The sequence below is a fragment of the Anomaloglossus baeobatrachus genome, chromosome 9 (assembly GCF_048569485.1).
Source record: "Anomaloglossus baeobatrachus isolate aAnoBae1 chromosome 9, aAnoBae1.hap1, whole genome shotgun sequence".
Lineage (NCBI taxonomy): Eukaryota > Metazoa > Chordata > Amphibia > Anura > Aromobatidae > Anomaloglossus > Anomaloglossus baeobatrachus.
In genome coordinates, this window is record NC_134361.1 from 180659670 (window position 1) to 180674643 (window position 14974).

Below are 14974 nucleotides of genomic sequence, written 5' to 3' on the forward strand. Positions count from 1 at the left end.
CTGATTTCAGGGAATTTTAATGCAATTCACTACTTATTGGTAGTACAGACGGAAGAATAGTCAGGCAAGCCTGGGTCTGGTAACAGGAGGACACGTATGGATACAAGAATTACAAAGAAGTGTAGTCAGGTCACAATTCGAGGGTCATAATTCCAGGAGGGCATGTAATAGATTCAGGAAGAAAGCTGAGATGTAGTCAGTTAATGGTCTGAGGTCGAAAGCCAGGAGGTCACAAGAAGAACAGGGAGTGGGCAGAGGCGAGTCAAACAGTCTTCAGGAGTCAAGAAACAAAGATCAGAACTCATGCAGAAGTACAAGCCAACAGCACAACTATAGAACTAGAATGTACGACTGGCAAGGTTCTAGGGAGCATGCTCATTAAAGAAGCAGAGCAATTACCAGGAAGATGGAACACCTGAGTAGTCAGCACCTCCCAGAAACAGCATGGAAACCTTTACCATCAATCAATCTTCCAGCTCAGTAGCCCAGGAAAGCACAGCAGAGCATCTCCTAATGTGCAAGATGCTCTGCACAGAGGAATCATGTCACTGCCAGCTCAGTAGTCCAAGAAAACACAGCAGAGCATCTCCAAGTGTGCAAGATGCTCTGCATAGAGGAATTGTGACAGGAATCACTCACCTCACCAGAGGTAGTTGTGTAAACCATAACTACTGTAGGAGCATACATCAAACCACAATGACTGCTATTGACCCAGTTGTTAGATCAATGTGAGGAAGGAAGGAAATAGGTTAACTCGCACTGCTGTGTGGGACAAAAAGAGGATCAATTGAAGATATAAATGTGACTTATTATTCTAATCGTTTCAAAGTTTTAATACTCTGGCAGTGCGGGTTAACAACTTTCATTTTTCCTTTCACACATTGACCACATTGGGGCAGATTTATCAAGATTGTCTAATTCTTATATAGTGTGAACTTAGACTAGACAGTAGAGTTGAGACAATAAATCTGAGTGGAATTCGATTCTATAAAAATCGTCATTCTCCAAAATGTGTTTTTTTTGTAATTCAGCTTCCAGAATCCACAGTCGCAGAGTGCAAAAACCACATTAATACTTATGAGCGAGCACTAAACTGCTTGTGTGCTCGGTTCTCGAATCGAGAAGGTCAGTTGCTCGGAGGGACTCCACTCGAGTACCGAGTATAATGGAAGTCAATGGGAAACTCAAGCATTTTTTTTGGAAGCCCCCAACAGGAGGGCTTGGGGGCAGGAAAATTGCTGAAATGGATGGAAACAGTGCTCAACTTGAATAGGAACAGTATGGGGAAGACGCTGGGACACATCTCTGACTTTCAGGTCGCTGATGGGAACAATGATGCCAGAGTATTATATCACTTTTACAGACTGACAATAAGACATACAAAACCGAAGATTACATGAATTTTACAGGAAAATAGGGGTGGTATAGAGCTGGTATTATCAGGCTGGGAAAGTATATGGTTATCGGCCTCTTCCCAGCCTAAAAATTCCAGCCCACAGCCATCCCAAAAGTGGCAAATCCATGGTATGTGCCAATTCTGGAACTTCACCTCAGCTCTTCCCAATTGCCTTGGTGCGGTTGAAATAAGGGTAAAGGTTAATGGATTTGATGTCAGCTGAGTAGTGTAGACTGACCTCAAGCCCTAGTGTTAGTTTGGAGAGATGTCTATCAGAAACCCCCATTACTAACCCATTAAGTTAATAGAAAAGAAACACACACAAAAATATTTTATTTTAAAAACCACACTCATACTCTATTCCTGGTTCACCAATTAATTAAAAAAGTAGTCCAGAATTGGCTCATCTAATGTGGAGTGCCACTTCTAAAGAGTGGATGTGGGCTGGTATTTTTAGGCCGGGAAGGGCCAAATAACCATGGACCTTCCCAGCCTGATAATATCAGCAAGCAGCAATCTGCTTTAACTTGGCTGCTGATCAAAAATAGGGGGAACCCCATATAATATTTTTTAATTATTTATTTATTAGGTTAAACCAGGCTAAACACCCTTTAGTGCTACATGAAGAGCACTAAACGGTACAAGTGTATAATATGTAGGAGGGCAAGAGATTGCTTTGTTTTGGTCAACTTCTAATCTAAGCTTTATTCACTACATAATCTTTCCCTGAACTGCTTCCAGACTACAATGGGTCTTATATAGGTCCCAAAGACGTGATGCAGCTGGCCAATCACAGTAATGCCAGTAGCTAACATGGCTATGACATTACCGAGTATGGCAGGCAATCCCTGCATGTTTATTGGCTGCCTAAACATGTATGGCTGGGACCCGAGCATGGTACCTGAGCACCCATGATACTGAATAGAGTAATGAGTAGTGATGGGCGATCCTGAACTGTAAAGTTCGAGGTTCGTACCGAACACATAGTGATCGTGTACACGATCCCGAATACGAGCTTTCTTGGGAAGCTGGTGTTACAGTTTGGGTACAGGGGCTATAAAAAAATCACATTATTAAAAAACATAATGATTATACTTACAGGTGCTGTGACGCGTCCTGCAGACTGTCTCTCGACCACTTCTGCTTTCACGTTAGATCATTGCTGTGCCGCCGGTAACCACCAATGACTTGCAGGACCTGCCATGATGTCATAGCGATGTGACCAGTCTGGTGTGTATGTTGTGCAGACATCGGGTTAGACTGTTCACATGGCTATGACATCATGGCAGGTCCTGTTAACTTCCAGGGGTATGCAGTTCACTACTCGTCACTCGGAAATCTTCGGCTGTTTTCGGCCGTGTTCGTGGTGGCCTCAGGGTTCACCCGAGTCCATGGCTCATGGACTCGATTGAACTTTGACTGTCACAGTGCAGTCTTGCATCGCATAACCTGGTACGGCCGCACACTGTCCTGACAGGACCGATCGGCTGCATGTATTTCCATGCAGCTGAGGTGCTGATGTCCGGAGAGTGTCAGTCCATGCCGGGTGATGCAATGCGAGACTACATGAGTCATATGTAAGTGCAATCATACCCTCACTGTCAGTCTGCTCAAAATTCATGGTGTCATGCCAAATTAGACATGGCCACCATGAATTTCTAGTAAACAGTAAAAAAAAAAAACAACACAGAGAATTTTTTTTTATTAGAAATAAAACAAAAAAAATATTTAGAAATTTCATCTTTATTATAAAAAAAATCCTTCGTCCGACTTAGTCCACAGGGAGAGCCATGTTAACTGTGCTTCATCACTCTGTAAAGACAAGCGTCTCTACAGAGAGAGAAGCAGGGAGAGCCATGTCAGCTCTGCTTCATCGCTCTGTACAAAGCAAGAAGCAGGCTAACAGTGAGGGTATGATTCTACTTGTGTCTCGCATCGGTATCAGCCGGTACAGCCTGACGCTCTCCGGACTGGAGCGCCTCAGCTGCATGAAAATACATGCAGCGCCGACCGCTCCTGTCAGGACAATGTGTGGCACAATGACAGTCAAAGTTCAGTTAACAAGACCTTTGATGACGTCATAGTCATGTGACCAGTCAGTAACCAATGTCTGTACAACATTCACACCAGACTGGTCACATGGCTATGATGCCATGGAAGGTCCTTTAGGCAGGCAGTGGTGCTTACTCAGGGGCCCAGCAATAATCGGACTCGGAAGCAGAAGCAGCCAGGACACAAAGTCTGCAGGACGAGTTGCGGGAGCAGTAAGTATAATGACAATGTTTATTATTTCCTATATTCTTTATTTTACAGCCCTCCTCGCCCCATCTCATAATTGTAAAGCCCTTCGGTGTTCGGACGTAAGTTCGTGTTATCTCGATCCCGATCTTGATCCTTACAAAACGTTTGGGCTTGGCTCCCGATCCTGAACATCAGGGGATCGCCCATCACTAGTAATGAGAGTACACATGTGCCCCAATGCTTGATCAAGTATCGAGTAGTGGTGAGCACACTCGCTCATCACTACTCATTATGGCTATAGGAGAGTCCCCACTATATGACCTATAGCAGAGAGATGTAATCTATAGATATTACATTGATTGCCATCCATCACCAGGGAAAATGGAGGAGCCAACCAAATCATTTCCCAGCAAAATTCACTGTTTAATAATAAGGGAGTGAACCCACCATAACAACAAATCTCCAGTCCACAGGGGGTCACTAGTAGTCCTACCAATGGGACCCTCACTGTTGTCAAGTAATGGGCATAGGAGTCAGCTCCATTCATTTTGTATGAGAATGATGGAGATATCTGAGTGCTTTGCTCGACTATCTTTTCTCAACTTATACTGGAGACATTCTTGAGATTGTTAGGGTCCCATTAGTTACCCTAGTATTTAGTACCTTATTTCCTTTCCTAAGCTTATGTAATGTAATAAGGGGTCAGACTGGGCTAACCCCTTTAGGACGAGTGCAGACAGTAACACTAAAACTCAGATCATTTATGTCTGCAAATTGTGATCAAGAGCTGTCTACTATTTACTTTATCCTTGGCCCAGATTTGGCTTTGTCTATTGGTCATGAGTGGCTTAACACAAGGAATGCGACAGTTGTAGCCCATGTCCTGGACATGTCTGTGTGTGGTGCTCTTGAAGCACTGACTCCAGCAGCAGTCCACTCCTTGGAAATCTCCCCCAAATTTTTGAATGGCCTTTTCTTAACAATCCTATCAAGGCTGCGGTTATCCCGGTTGCTTGTGCACCTTTTTCTACCACACTTTTTCCTTCCACTCAATATTCAATTATTGTGCTTGGATAAAGCACTCTGTGAACCGCCAACTTCTTTAGTAATTACATTTTGTGGCTTACCCTCTTCGTGGAGTGTGTCAATGACTGCCTTCTGGACATCTGTCACATCAGCAGTCTTCCCTATGATTGTGTAGCCTACTGAACCAAACTAAAGGGCCATTTTAAATGCTTATAAAGCCTTTGCAGGTGTGTTATATTAATTATTCTAATTTTCTGATATAATGACTTTTGGGTTTTCATTGGCTGTAAGCCATAATCATCAACATTAACAGAAATAAACATTTGAAATAGATCCCTCTGTGTGTAATGACTCTATATAATATATGTGTTTCCCTTTTTGTATTGAATTACTGAAATAAATTAACTTTTTGAGGATATTCTAATTTATTGGGATGCACTTGTACAGCCATGGCCAAAAGTTTTGAGAATGACACCAAAATTACTTTTTCACATGATCTGTTGCCCTCTGGTTTTTAATTGTGTTTGTCTGATGTTTACATCACATACAGAAATATAATTGCAATCATATTATGAGTTCCAAAAGGTTATATTGACAGAATGAGTTAATGCAGCAAGTCAATATTTGCAGTGTTGACCCTTCTTCTTCAGGACCTCTGCAATTCTCCCTGGCATGCTCTCAATCATCTTCTGGATCAAATCCTGACTGATAGCTGTCCATTCTTGCATAAGCAATGCTTGCATTTTGCCAGAATTTGTTGGTTTTTGTTTGTCCACCCGTCTCTTGATGATTGCCCACAAGTTCTCAATGGGGTTAAGATCTGGGAAGTTTCCAGGCCATGGACCCAAAATCTCTATGTTTTGTTCCATGAGCCATTTAGTGATCACCTTTGCTTTATGGCAAGGTGCTCCATAATGCTGGAAAAGGCATTGTTGGGCGCCAAACTGCTCTTGGACAGTTGGGAGAAGTTGCTCTTGGAGGACATTCTGGTACCATGCTTTATTCATGGCTGTGTTTTTAGGCAAGACTGTGAGTGGTGCGATTCCCTTGGCTGAAAAGCAACCCCACACATGAATCGTTTCAGGATGCTTAACAGTTTGCATGAGACAAGACTGGTGGTAGCGCTCACCTCTTCTTCTCCTAATAAGCTGTTTTCCAGATGTCCCAAACAATCGAAAAGGGGATTCATCTGAGAAAATGACTTTACCCCAGTCCTCAGCAGTCCACTCCCTGTACCTTTTGCAGAATATCAGTCGGTCCCTGATGTTTTTTCTGGAGAGAAGTGGCTTCTTTGCTGCCCTCCTTGAAACCAGACCTTGCTCAAAGAGTCTCCGCCTCACAGTGCGTGCAGAAGCACTCACACCAGCCTGCTGCTATTGCTGAGCTAGCTCGGCACTGCTGGTAGTCCGATCCCGCAGCTTAACCAGTTTTAAGATACGGTCCTGGCGTTTGCTGGTCCTTCTTGGGCACCCTGGAGCCTTTTTGGCAACAATAGAAGCTCTCTCCTTGAAGTTCTTGATGATGTGAAAGATTGTTGAATGAGGTGCAATCTTTGTAGCTGTGATACTCTTCCCTGTTAGGCCATTTTTGTGCAGAGCAATGATGGCTGCACGTCTTTCTTTAGAGATAACCATGGTTAACTGAAGAGAAACAATGATACCAAGCACCAGCCTCCTTTTAAAGTATCCAGTGGTGTCATTCTTACTTAATCATGACTGATTGATCGCCAGCCCTGTCCTCATCAACACCCACACCTGTGTTAATGGAACAATCACTAAAACAATGTTAGCTGCTCCTTTTAAGGCAGGAATGCAATGATGTTGAAATGTGCTTTGGGGGTTAAAGTTCATTTTTTTTAGCCAATATTGACTTTGCAAGTTTATGCTGTGAAGAATGACATTCTGGAGTATATGCAAATTGCCATTAGAAAAACTTAAGCAGTAGACTTTGTAAAAATTAATATTTGTAGCATTCTCAAAACTTTTGGCCACGACTGTACATAAACAACTCTGGTCCACACAAAGAACTAGAACAGTGCATGCTGCAATTCTTTCCATGGAGACAATTGGATTGAATGAAACATAATCCATAAGTAATGGCAATAATGTGCTTTCCATTGGTGATCCATGGTTCACGTGGAAAACACACATACGTATAATACACTTGTCTGAACGAGTCCTTTGAAGGGTTGTCTCCAGTGAGGGTAACAATTTTCTGAATCTTTATAAAAAGAAAAACGCTAAATTCATCATAAATTAATATTAGTAAAAACTGATGATACCCAGTACATACAAAAAATAATTTGATTCTGCCCTTTGCAACATTACGTGTTGTACCACAGCGTGAAAGGAAGGAAATCCCTTTTGGCTGGTTTTTATGCTAAAATATAATATAACATATGTTGATTATAGTTCAAGTTACCAATCCAAGCGCGATATTTGTCATTTTATATTCAATATTCTGCTGGTGGATGACCCCAGAATATGAATGTATGCACGTGTGCGCTAAGTAATTCTCATCATGAAAATGTTAATATTTATTTTACTCATTTGTACAACACCATCATATTCCTCAGTGCATTATAGACATTCTCATCACTGTTCCTATTGTGGCTCACAAACTTAATTCACAATTAATATGTCTATGGAGTATGGGAGAAAAGTCATACCAACTGTTTGCTGATTTTATCTTTGGTGGAATCTGAACCCGAACTAGAGATGAGCGAACCCAAGGTTTGGTGTTCGTACCAAACACAGACTACAAATAAACAGAATTCGGGTGATTTACATATGCTGACCACTCGCGCGAGAGTTGGTGTGCTTGGGTACGCTTGATGCTTAGGCCAGTGCGAGACGCTTGCAGTGTTTGATCGGCTCGCACTGGGGGTAACAACAGCGTGATCAGATGTACTGTGCTGCAAAAATAAAAAATTGGAAAAACCCTGCACACCTGCCGTTGGACGTTCTCTGTTTATGACTGATTGCCCAATTAGTGACTTTTGGGGGTGACAATTGGGGTTCAGGTCCCATACGCGTCCCAAACCGAACTTTATCTAAAGACCGGATGAAGCTGGCGAACCAAACTTCAACAGGTCTGCTAATCTCTAGCCAAAACCCAAGCCCTGAAAACCAACAGAGCTAACCACAGAGCTAAAACGGCATCCAAACACATAAAAATTCCTTGAAAGAAAAGCATGGACCAGATAAAGAGCTTAAAGAAGCTCTGTCAACAAAGAAGGACTGTTCAAATCAAGTACAGACGCTCGGTGTATTAGGGTGAGGCCCAAATATTTAAGTGCACCTTCCCACCTCCTTGTTTTCTATCTATCTCTTCTCTTCTCTAGCTCTATGAAGACAGAGCTGTCAAAAGAGTAGAGAGTGATAATTGAAGCAAATCAAGTATGTGAGATGGTGTATTTCAATGATTAGTTACATCATGATGCACCAGTCTTCTGTACTTGGTTTGAACAATCATTCTGTGCTGAGTCCCTTTAGAAATTCCCATCCAGCCAAACTGTCTTGACATACACGTGATTACTCAGCCTTCTTCCTGTCTTGGTTCTTGTTTTGCTTACGCTTGCCATTTCTCCATGCTAAGTCCGCTTTCACATTCCATTCCTCTTTGCGTTCAGTGGTCCCATCGGGACTTCCAACTGAACCTCCAGCATATCGAGTTTTGGACGTATACGCTGAGGGGGCCATTGAATATAATGGTGCAGATATAGTTACCATGTGCTCTGTCATGCACCATTTTCGGGGTTATAGACTTACTGGAGGCGGACACCCAGGCATAGTAAACTGGTAAACCCTGATGGGACCACTGAACGAGGAGAGGGACGCAGTGTGAAACCGGCCTAACACCCTGCATCCCAATTCTGCATTCAGTGGCTCCTTTGGTCCTTTGACATCTCTTTTTGGCCCTGACTTTTAGCTATGACTTGAAACGCTTACTATCTATTGAATTGACTACATCAAAACTTTCAGCAAAAAACATGGTATAAGATTTATTTTACTTTTATTTTAATTTTAATTCATAATCATAATCATAATGTTGTAAATAACCTTTACCAAATTATTACCTTTCTAAAGCACTTTACTAATACAAGCCAAAAAAAATTAAAAATCCCCCCCCCGAAGACTGAAAACTCACGAGTCCTGTCTTGAGTTAATCAAACTAGTCATATAATGCAAAAATTCCACCCTCCAAGTGTTAATGGACATAATAAACTTCAGGCACTTGAAGGTTAATAGTAAATGTAGAGGCAAATCCTTACTCCATTAATGTCATGGCATTGTGTAAGACATCTTAAAATGCAAAAAGAAGATATAAACAGCCTAATTAAAAAGTAATTTGCTTTATTTATTCTATTGTTTATATAATGTTAGGATAGTCTGCAGCTCTTTAGAGACATTGTCATCTATCACTGGAGCTCAAACGCTAAATTCCCTATCGGGATGCTATGAAGCATCGGAGGAACCTCACATAAACACAAAGAGAACTTATGAACTCCAAGTAGATGCTTCAGAGATGGATCCTGGAGTCCAGAGCATAAACATATCCACTTAGCTATTAAGCTGGATTTTATAGATTATGTAAATTGCCTTTGATGTTCTTTCCCTTATTGTAATTAATATGTTTTCATTTTTTATGTGTGTTGGGTTTTTCTACTTAAAGGAAACTAGCTCACTGATCTGTGAACGCATGGTGTAGAGAAGTAGAAGCTGAGTAGAATGATACATATCTTGTTTTCCCAAAAATAAGACAGGGTCTTATATTATTTTTGTTTAGGCTTACTTTTTTCCCTAAACAACAATCACGCATTTATGCTTCATTTTACCTTGAAAGTATATGGCTAGCTTCAGCTTGATTGTGCATGGTCAGCTTGAGCTTGAAGGTGTATGGCCAGCTTGAGCTTGAAGGTGTATGGCCAGCTTGAGCTTGAAGGTATATGGCCAGCTTGAGCTTGAATGTGTATGGCTAGCTTGGGCTTGAAGGTGTATGGCCAGCTTCAGCTTGAAGGTGTGTGGCCAGCTTGAGCTTGAAGGTGTATGGATTGCTTAGGCTTGAAGGTGTATCAATAGCTTGGGCTTGAAGGTGGGTGGCCAGCTTGAGCTTGAAGGTGTATGGTCAGCTTAAGTTTGAAGGTGCATAGTCAGCTTGAGCTTCAAGGTGTATGGCCAGCTTGGGCTTGAAGGTGTGTGGCCAGCTTGAGCTTGAAGGTGTGTGGCCAGCTTGAGCTTGAAGGTGTATGGATAGTTTCAGCTTGAATGTTATGTGGCCAGATTCAGCTTGAAGGTGTGTGGCCAGCTTCAGCTTGAAGGTGTATGGTCAGCTTTAAGGCGGCGTTACACGCTACGATATATCGTGTGATCACATGAGCGATCGCACCCGCCCCATCGTTTGTGCGTCACAGGCAATTCATTGTGCCACGCACAATGCCGTTAACCCCCGTCACAAGTACTTACCACCCTAACGACGTCGCTGTGGGCGGCGAACATCCTCTTCCTGAAGTGGGAGGAACATTTGGTGTCACAGCAACGTCACATAGTGGCCGCCCAATAGAAGCGGAGAGGCGAAGATGAGCGGCCAGAATATCCCGCCCACCTCCTTCCTTACTCATTGCCGGTGGGACGCAGGTAAGCTGTGTTCGTCATTCACGGGGTGTCACACGTAGCGATGTGTGCTGCCTCAGGAACGACGAACAACCGGCGTGCAGAAGGAGGAACGACATTATGAAAATGAACGACGTGTCAATGAGCAACAATAAGGTGAGTATTTTTGCTCATTAACAGTCGTTCGGAGGTGTCACACGCTACGACATCTCTAATGATGCCGGATGTGCGTCACGAATTCCGTGACCCCGACGACATATCGTTAGATATATCATAGCGTGTAACGCCACCTTTAGGGTTAGTAACCTTAACCCTAACTTACATTCACAATTGCTGGTGCAGTGTCAGCGTCTCTTATGGTAACACATACTGGCTCTCCCAAAACACTTTGTGTGCCAATGGCACTCTTATTCTCTATGCGGCTGGGATGGGGCAGAAGGCGGAAGTCTGGAACGGGACTCGGAAACAGTGATTAAGCTGTCATGCTTCTACAGGAGTGAGCAGGGCTAGCCAGGAGGTGGGATCCAAGAGGCAGCACTCGAGAGGAAGGAGTTGGGACCCTGGATCTGCAGCCAAGCTCACACCATAGTGCAGTAGTGGCCGGCAGGCAGGACCCAGGTAGCAGCATTCGAGAGGCAGGACTCTGGAGCGGCAACCAAGCAAACATCATAGCACAGTAGCGGCCATGTATGCATAGTAAGCCAGCATTAGCCTCTGCCCACTGATGACGCCAGTGTGGTGAAACATGTTGGAGAGGCTGCTGATAGGATTTTAAACTGCAAAAACTGTGATTACTAGAAAAACATACATTTAGCATTATATACTGTGACTATAATGGGAGTATACCCAGTAGAGAGATTGCAAACTGACTGATGGTTGCAGTGACAATACAGGACATCTAGCTCAGATCACAGCATTTAGTGTTTTTAACTTTTTTGTGTATCAATTAAAATTTTTTAAATAAATTAATTAAAGGTTATATCTTAATCATCCTAATATATATGGCCCCATCTTAGAACATAAGGCTCACATCCTGGCTCCATCCTGGTGTATATGGCCCCACTCTGGTATTTATTACCCCATTTTTTTACATAGGCTCTCATCATGGGCCCATCCTGGTACATATGGCCCTCATCATGGGCATATTCTGGAATATATGGCCCGATCTTAATACATATAGCCTCATCTTGGTATGTATGGTCCCATCATTGACCAATCCTGGTATATAAAGCCCGCTACACACGCTTCAATATATCTCACAATCCGTCGTTGGGGTCAAGTTGTAAGTGACGCACATCCGGCATCGTTTGTGAGGTATCTGCGTGTGACATCTACTTGCGATCAGGATTGAACGCAAAACCGTTGATCGCAAACACATCGTATCATTCTCTAGAATTGAGCGTTTTGTTGCACGAACCTAGTCAATTGTAACGTGTGACATCCCTCATACGATTTTGGTGTCTGATGCTATGTGCGCAGGTGTGCGCTCTGCACCGCAGCTTAAAAAAGGTCCGCTTCAGAGCGCAGCTGAAAAGCTGCGTTCTGAAGCGCCTCACAATGTCTGTCATTCACTAATCTCTGTCAGTCGGCCACTATCTCTGTCCCTCACTCTCTGTCCATGTCAGTCTATCCCCCTCTCTCATATACTCACCGATCCCCGATCCCCGGCGCTGCACGGCGTTCACACTGCTCCGGCGGCTTTTACTGTTTTGAAAAAGCCGGCCGCCCATTAAACAATCTCGTATTCCCTGCTTTCCCCGCCCACCGGCGCCTATGATTCGTTACAGTGAGACACGCCCCCACGCTGAGTGACAGGTGTCACACTGCACCCAATCACAGCAGCCGGTGGGCGTGTCTATACTGTGTAGTGAAATAAATAATTAAATAATTAAAAAAAACGGCGTGCGGTTCCCCCCAATTTTAAAACCAGCCAGATAAAGCCATACGGCTGAAGGCTGGTATTCTCAGGATGGGGAGCTCCACGTTATGGGGAGCCCCCCAGCCTAACAATATCAGCCAACAGCCGCCCAGAATTGCCGCATACATTATATGCGACAGTTCTGGGACTGTACCCGGCTCTTCCCGATTTGCCCTGGTGCGTTGGCAAATCGGGGTAATAAGGAGTTATTGGCAGCCCATAGCTGCCAATAAGTCCTAGATTAATCATGTCAGGCGTCTATGAGACACCCTCCATGATTAATCTGTAAATTACAGTAATAAACACACACACCCGAAAAAATCCTTTATTAGAAATAAAAAACACAAACATATACCCTGGTTCACCACTTTAATCAGCCCCAAAAAGCCCTCCATGTCCGGCGTAATCCAGGATGCTCCAGCGTCGCATGCCGGGCGGTGCTGCATGGAGGTGACCGGAGCTGCAGCAGACACCGCCGCTCCGGTCACCTCCACGCAGCTAATGAAGACAGCCGTGCGATCAGCTGAGCTGTCAGTGAGGTTACCCGCTGTCACTGGATCCAGCGGTGGCCGCATGTAACCTCAGTGACAGCTCAGCTGATCGCGCTACTCACCTCAGTTGCTGCGTGGAGGTGAGAGGAGCGGCGGTGAGTAGCGCGATCAGCTGAGCTGTCACTGAGGTTACCCGCGGCCACCGCTGCATCCAGTGACAGCGGGTAACCTCACTGACAGCTCAGCCGATCGCGCGGCTGTCTTCATTAGCTGTGTGGAGGTGACCGGAGCGGCGGTGTCTGCTGCAGCTCCGGTCACCTCCATGCAGCAGCGCTGGATGCGACGCTGGAGCATCCTGGATTACGCCGGACATGGAGGGCTTTTTGGGGCTGATTAAAGTGGTTAACCAGGGTATATGTTTGTGTTTTTTATTTCTAATAAAGGATTTTTCGGGTGTGTGTGTTTATTACTGTAATTTACAGATTAATCATGGAGGGTGTCTCATAGATGCCTGACATGATTAATCTAGGACTTATTGGCAGCTATGGGCTGCCAATAACTCCTTATTACTCCGATTTGCCAACGCACCAGGGCAAATCGGGAAGAGCCGGGTACAGTCCCAGAACTGTCGCATATAATGTATGCGGCAATTCTGGGCGGCTGTTGGCTGATATTGTTAGGCTGGGGGGCTCCCCATAACGTGGAGCTCCCCATCCTGAGAATACCAGCCTTCAGCCGTATGGCTTTATCTGGCTGGTTTTAAAATTGGGGGGAACCGCACGCCGTTTTTTTAAATTATTTAATTATTTATTTCACTACACAGTATAGACACGCCCACCGGCTGCTGTGATTGGGTGCAGTGTGACACCTGTCACTCAGCGTGGGGGCGTGTCTCACTGTAACGAATCATAGGCGCCGGAGGGCGGGGAAAGCAGGGAATACGAGATTGTTTAATGGGCGGCCGGCTTTTTCAAAACAGTAAAAGCCGCCGGAGCAGTGTGAATGCCGTGCAGCGCCGGGGATCGGGGATTGGTGAGTATATGAAAGAGGGCTGCTAACTTCAGTAATTTAGGAGATTAGCGGTCACCGGTGAGTCCTTCACTGGTGACCGTTAATCAGGACGCGGCACAGACAGAGCCGCAGCATGACAATGAAGTCGGGTGAGGTTCACCCGAGTTCATTCTGACAGTGCGGCTCTGTCTGTGTCTGCTGTCATCTGCCATTCAGCTCTGCTACATGGCTGTCTGTGGCTGCTGTTAACGGCCATGTAGCAGAGCTGAATGGCAGATGACATAGTAAAAACGCATCCCTACACATACACACGCTTGGCAAGTCAATAAATAAAAAAAAAAAAGGTGCCCAATGCATACGTCACAGAACACATGATCTAAAGGATCGCACACAAAATTGATCAATTTAACATAGACTACTAACGCACGTGTGACAGCAAATGAACGACCAACGTGCAATCTCATAAGATCCCGTATGCAACCTGGGTGTGTCACATCGCAAATGCGATTGTACAACTAATTGCAACGTGTAAAGTGGGCTTTAGGCCTCATCCTGGTACATATGGCCCCATCATGACACACAGTAAAAAATAAATAATTATACTCAATTTTCCTCCGCACCCCCATTGCACGGTGTCATCGTCTGATGTTAGCAACTGACTTCAGAATGTAAGGGCTGCAGTGCATGACATCACTGCCATGTGCACCCACTTACACCGATGTCAGCTGCTGCCATGCCCGGGATTATGGCAGTGGGGTCTCCGGAGCAGTGACTTTTCGTTCTCTTTAATAGCAGGCACACATAATTGCCCAGAAGCTGCAATAAACCGGCAACTGGGTGATCACGTCTGCTGCTATTAAAGAGAATGAATATTCACTGCCCCCCATGCCTATAACCCTGCCCACTTCTCGGTACCAGCTTCAGTGCGGAGAGCTGGAAGTGGAAAGTGTGGCGCCCCTGAGGCTTCCGTCGCCACAGGTCATTGCACCCCACCAGCGGTGTGATGCCCCATTCTGGGAGAGGAAGAGAGTGAACTCCGGTCCCCTGGTAAATCCACACTACACCCATTGTTAGGTACATACTGGGACCAGGGAAAGTGGCAGGCAACCCTCCCATGCTGCATGCTGAGAGGGGCTGTAAGACCCATCCCTGCTCCCATAGGGTGGTAGCTTAGCAACTGGGGAGGTGGGAGGAGCCACCAGAGAGCAGATAGAGAAAGGAAAGTCAAGCTAGTTTCAGTTTACCTCAGGGAGTGAGAGAAGCAGCATGTAGTTGGAGG